Genomic DNA, 7007 nt, shown 5'->3' on the forward strand with positions numbered 1-7007 from the left:
TCTCATATTTCATTCATGCCAACATCTTAACATTGTTCTAGTGTCACTGACACAACCAATCAAATTATAGAACTGGGATTACACTCAAACCAGTTTATCATTACTGAAATTGGATTGGTTAATATCTGTGACACCTGCCAATCAGATCTGACCCCCAAGTATTAGTTAATGATCCATATCAATTAATTGCAGGTCAGGTCAAGGGTCATCAGTTTTTACCATGTGGTAACTACAGAGTTAAGAAAGTTTCTCAGACAAAATTTTAAAAAAATCATCTTTTATTTCAGTTTGGTTATATTTGGTTGAATTTTATAAAATTTTGATAATGGTTTTGTTAGCTTCCAATGACAGGCTGTCAACTTTTATTCTTAGCTCCAAAATCATTCAGTTGAAAGAATAATTCGATATTTTATAGTTTAATAAGTTTTTATTCACACTTATTATCTTTGGAGTGCATTTAATGTGAAATGATGACATAAAGATGTCCTCAGATCTAGACTAACTAACATAAATTCTATGGTAATTAAATGGTATTCTAAATGTATTTAAAACATTCAAACAAGCCCAATGTCTAGGAAATAAGAATTGTATCATCCACTCATAAACTTCAAGAATAGATGAAAATATAATTTAAAGCAATCATTCAGATTTCAGCTTATAAAACAGGAGATTAAAATAGGATGTTAGGTTTGTTGAAGCAGGATTAGGAAATTAGTGAGACGGTTTTATGACATGGGTTTAGCTTATAAATTAATAAAAACATTTATTGTTATAATTCTTAAACCATGTAGGTATAGACCCTCCTGGACCATTAAACCTTAGATAAATATCTAATGTTATTTACCTGCCCAGGTTTAAACCTGCCCCTCCCCTTTGTTTTGATCAGTATATAAATACTATAAGACAATGTTTGGTAGGATAACAAAAGAGGCGTAAAGTGTCACATTAAGGAGGAAACTGGCTGTGTCTAGTCAACGATATCCCCTGCTACAGGGGGGTAAACAATACTGCCCTAACATTACCTATATTACAACTATTGTTAAGTAGCCTGTCAGGGGTTAATGTTAGTTTAGATTAAGGGTTACACAGGGTTAAAGCCTCATTAGATAATATCATCATTGGGTTAGCTTATTAGTCACAGTTGTACACATGTCACTCTTCAAACTATAATTCTTTTACTTACTAAGGAGAAATTAATTGAAATTTACTTCATATCTGCCATTTTGACTGCAGGTCTATTTCCCCTTTCCCCTTTCCCCTCTACCTTCCAAGAAAACTATCAGAATATTTGTTTTTATGAATTTTGTCTCATTGTGATTTGATTTCATTTGTATTCTAAAAAATCTCTCCAGAAGTAGGTAATTTCCTATCAAATTGATGTATTCCAATGCTGAAATCCACAGTCCCTACTTGTGACCAAGGCCAGTGCTTCTATAAGAGAGTTTCTCCTCTCTTATAGAACATTATACTAAAAGGTATCAATATCACATTTTCTTGAGTATATTTCTTTGCGGATATTTTTATTTCATAAAGCATAATTGAAATATAATTAAATTAAACCCCAGATATTTATCTTAAATTGTTTTCTGTAAGTTACACGTATGTCATGCATTCAGTTTCCATAAAAGTCTTTGTAACATTCTAAACAACAAAACAAAACTTAATTCGTATTTCTTATCTATAATATTCTTCTATTCGAAATAAGAATTAAATTGTTCCTGAATCCCACATAAAGCTAATTGTCAAATTTTAAATTATTTCAGGAAAAGGTTTGTGAGAGATGAGGTGTTATCTATTTCATTATGATTTATCTTCATCTTTATATCACCCTGGGGGTTAGTTTGAGGAACATGATGTGGTGCTCCACCCCTGGGGTTTATAGTATTTTAAGCCCTGTAAGGGATTAACTAGAACATGTCAGCACTAATCCCTGGGGGGTTGTTTAATTGTATAATATTGTAGTTTGAAATTTATGGTTCTCTGACCTTTGGGGATATTGAGGTCATAGGGAACTTGAGCCCTTTTTTGTGACATTTATTCATTTTTATCGAAAAAAGAATTTGGAACTTTTCTCAAAGATAACTTTTCATAATTCACCTCAATTTGATTTATAAAGAAGTTCAGCAAACAAATGATTTCAAATATTCAAAAAAAATTTTGAGAAAAAGCAAAATTGAGGAAAAGGCAAAAAGGCTTTTATTCAACTTATTATCAACTCCTTCATCATTTCTTCCACAAGTAATACCTGGTCTTAATATCTGTATTATATATTGCAGGTTTCGGACGTAAAGATGTCGTAGAACACCTGTTAGATAATGGAGCTAATGTTCACGCTAGAGATGATGGTGGTCTCATCCCACTACACAACGCCTGCAGTTTCGGACATGCTGAGGTTGTCCAGTTATTGTTACGTCATGGAGCAGACGCAAATTCTCGTGATAACTGGAATTATACCCCTTTACACGAAGCAGCCATTAAAGGCAAAGTTGACGTCTGTATAGGTAAGGGTTTCCTCTTCATTCAAAAACATGTATGGATGTCATAAACAACTATCAGTATTATTTATCATTCATTATGCTTGGAAAAACATTTGTCAGAAGTGTGTCCTTCGATAGTACCAATTCTATGTTTAAGAAATAGGTCTTCACTCCAAAATGTTTCTGTAATTCTAAAATATTGACAGTAAAAGCCACAATCGATTATTTCTGTGATTCAAATTGTTTTATTTTTTCAGTTTTGTTACAACATGGGGCTGATCCTAACATCAGAAATACAGACGGTAAAACAGCTTGCGAACTTTCAGACCCGTCTGCTAAATCTGTTCTTACTGGTAGGTTTATTTCTGACCACATATATAGGAATCTGTCATACTCCAATCCAAAGCTGGTCTATAATTAAAATCCAATAGCTATCAAAACCAATAATTGTCTAACTGTATTTTACTAACTATCTCAACAGTTAATATGATTTGAGATCCTTTGCAATAGCAACAACATTAATTGTCAACAAACAGATGTCTGATTGAAAATTGGTGTCCCTGTAGTGTTACACATATAAATTTAGAAAATATTTTTACAATCCCTTTAACTTAAATGAACATCTGGATACCCGTTTGAGCACTATGCGTTCTCGAGGTCACCTATTTAATATTCGTAAGAAACATAGATGTAACCTATTTGTTAAATATTAATTACGATATTATACAGGTGAATATAAGAAAGATGAACTACTAGAAGTATCACGTAGTGGTAATGAAGAGAAAATGATGTCACTGATTACTCCATTGAACGTAAATTGTCATGCCAGTGATGGAAGAAAGGTGGGTGTTTCATTATCTTTCTACTGATAATTCATAGAAGGAGTTTGTTTCTCAATCGCATAGCTTACATTGTAGACCCAGGGCTATATTCTCTTAAGACTTAATGTGTATAATTCAAGATTTTCAGATCTATAGTAATCTTATTGGATAATAAAACTAAATTTGAAATCAGATTACTGGAACGTCAATCATATTTAGTTATTGTAGTTGACCTAATGGTACATGATACTAATTGGATGGTAGGGAATTGAAAAGAATAGCTAATAATTGCCCTGAAACAAGAAAAATTAAAGAGTTTGACATGCGATATGTGTAAAAGATAAACTAACTATGATATTTAATATAATTCCAGTCGACACCTCTACACCTAGCTGCAGGATATAATCGTACCCGTATTGTACAGTTATTATTACAACATGGAGCTGATGTTCATGCCAAAGACAAGGGGTAAGATATTATATTCTCTTACATCAAGGGCTGTAGGTTTTGTAAACAAATTTATCTTATCTTTTTGAAGAGAACATTGAAAGTTCTTGCACATTTATACTATTAACCAGTTACAAAACTAAAGATTCTGAGATTTTTGTCATAATTTGCTAATTTCAGATTCTGTTTTTTTTTTTCTCAAAAACCTGCAATTCTATTTTTAAGTTGACCTCTACCTTGTAAAATTGTAATTAATTGTCTGGCCAAATTTATCTGTATGGTATTTTCAGTAAATTTTGAATGTTTCATTTATATGTTTTTTTCAGTGGGTTAGTTCCCTTACACAATGCTTGTTCGTATGGCCATTTTGAAGTTACAGAAATGTTACTGAAGGTAAATATGTTTATTACATGTTGTTATGCCGAATAATATGCTGTTTTATTTATATACTTGATAGGTTTTAAGAAATATTGAAGCTTATTATTTTAGAAACTACTTAATGTGTCTTTATGTAAAAACCCTTTTGTCAATGAAATGGCTCAGTTAGAAACAAGTTTGAATATAATAAAGAAGAGACCTAAAGAAAATCTGATGCCATGACCTGTGTATTCAAGTCAATTTAGTTCTAAGTGCAACCTGTTTCATCTATTCAACACTGTTGTTTATAATTTCAGCATGGTGCTACAGTAAATGCGATGGATCTCTGGCAGTTTACACCATTACATGAAGCAGCATCTAAATCACGATCAGAAGTTTGTTCGTTATTAATAGCCCACGGTGCTGACCCTACCCTAGTTAACTGTCATTCTAAAAGTGCTATAGATGTCTGTCCTACTAGAGAGTTACAGGAGAGACTACTATGTGAGTTTATTAAGAACATTATTTAGGGAGAGGGTATCTGTTGTAGGTATAAATATTTCATATTTTTGAAGAGATTCTGTAACATGTGGAATGGGTCTTTCTGGCATCATACACTTACAACAGAAAAAAATCCTTATGTTCTTTGACACTACTGGAAATTACTTTACAATGTGTTTCTTTTTGTAATTTCTCAACAAATGACTTTGAAAGCCTTTGCTGTTAAGAAGTATTGTATTGTGTATATAGACAATATTTGTGTAATATTTCAAAGAATTTTAAACATCTCAACCACAGATTATAAGACTATTAAGTTATCTCATTTCTCAATATTGGTAAGGCTAAAGTTAGTGCTGTTCAAATTTCTTAGAGAATATTTTGTTTGAATGTTTGTGACATCTTGTGATAATTGATTACAATATTTGTTTATTTCTAGATGAATTTAAAGGTCATTCATTATTAGAAGGATCAAGACAAGCTGATTTACCACGTGTTAAGAAATATCTAACAACAGATACTGTTAATTTTAAACATCCTTATTCTGGAGATTCACCCATGGTCAGTGTGCTTTAACTTATTAATTTGAAGATTTCTATTTATCATATTTGCCAGTTGAGAAACCAATAACCACAAAGTGAGATCATCAAACTATGAGCTATTATAGATATCATAAATCACTGATGGTCTAAAATAATGGTTAAGACATGGCTTTAATTCGCATAAATGTGGAATTTTACATTGAAAAATACAACAAAATGCAAAAACTGTTTGTGTGTAGGTTTTAAATTTATGTTTTTTTATAATGTTTATTTCAGCACTGTGCTGCAGCATCTCCCTTCCCTAAACGTAAACAAATTGTTGATCTGTTGATCAGAAAGACTGCCATATTGAACGATAAAAATAAAGAGTGAGTTTCTATTACATATATAACATCCAATCTGTCATATATAGACAGTACTTTGTTATACAGACAAAATGTCCCTCATTGCACACTGCATGGTACCCATATATGTTAGCATTAAGAAAAGCAGAAAAATAAAATGTTTAACTTTTTGTTCATCAAGATTAGAAAATAAGTCCTTAAATTCCTTTATATTTTGTTAAAGTCACAATTTCTTCAACTGGTCTTCAGAAATTAAAGATTTATTTTTGCGCTGAGTTTTTAATTGGTGTTTGTTTTTATTATTTTCCAGTAATTTAACCCCTCTCCATGTAGCTGCTGATAAAGGTCATTTTGATATCATGGATGTTTTACTCAAACATGGCTCCAAGGTAAGTTACATCTTTTATTTTACTGTGAAAACTCATCCTGTTCTTCCCTGTCCCTGGCTTTGAATTTTGGATGTATAAAGGTCTTCTTATTTGGTTGTATTATTTGATAATGTTCTCTTAGCTTTTCATTGTGTTAATTATGTCCTAATAATTCAATATTAAAGTAATATTCTATTTTATAGGTTAATGCGTTAGATAGACTAGGTCAAACAGCCCTACATCGTGTCGCCCAGCAGGGTAACGTACAAGCGTGTAGATTATTAATGTCGTATGGTATTGATACTAGTATTATGAATATCAATGGTTTCACAGCGGCCATGTTGGCTACGGAAAATGTACAGAAACTTCTTCAAGGTTAGTCGTAGTATTTATTGTTAAGGTTGAGGGAGTTTTTCTATAGAAACATACCTTAAAGAGATTGTAAAGATGTCAACTTTTATGTATATTGAGAATATTGAAAGCATCAATTTACACTATTCTGATTTTCTGTGGGTCTTGCAATCCATTACTACTAAGCGTTTTATGATGTTGCTATTGCAAAGGCCCTTACAATCTCTTTACAATCCCTGTATCAGATCTAGATCAAGATAAATAAGTTTCATAGTATTCCCCACTGTCATCAACTCAATAAGCAGTATTAGTCTCATACTATGAGATATGTTTACTTAGCACATTTATATCTAGGTATAAAACAAGGAATCAGCTAGATGTACAATTGATTATTACTTTAGAATTTTTGAAAACTAAAACTGACAATTGTTTTGTATTTTCTAATTCCAGAAGATTTACCAGTTGGAGGAACTGATGTTGATATTCAGTTACTGGAAGCTGCTAAAGCTGGTGATCTAGAGTTAGTCAAGGTAATAATTATCAGAACTTGTTGATATGTAATGGTATTTATCTCAGTTATATTGACTAGAGCTCTTATTATACTACTGGTATATTTTTTAGGTGCACAAGGTTATGTTTTACTGGCTTTGACAGTGAATTAATTTTATAGTCAGTGCACTGTCTGTTTTCTGATCTGGAGCACCAGACATTTCATGCCAAAATCGATATGGCTTTTACAGTCATTAATGACCTAACCAGGTGCAGTAAAGAAGGAAGTTAAACAAATATTATTGATAGATAC

The sequence above is a fragment of the Lottia gigantea genome, assembly GCF_000327385.1.
Source record: "Lottia gigantea unplaced genomic scaffold LOTGIsca_44, whole genome shotgun sequence".
Lineage (NCBI taxonomy): Eukaryota > Metazoa > Mollusca > Gastropoda > Lottiidae > Lottia > Lottia gigantea.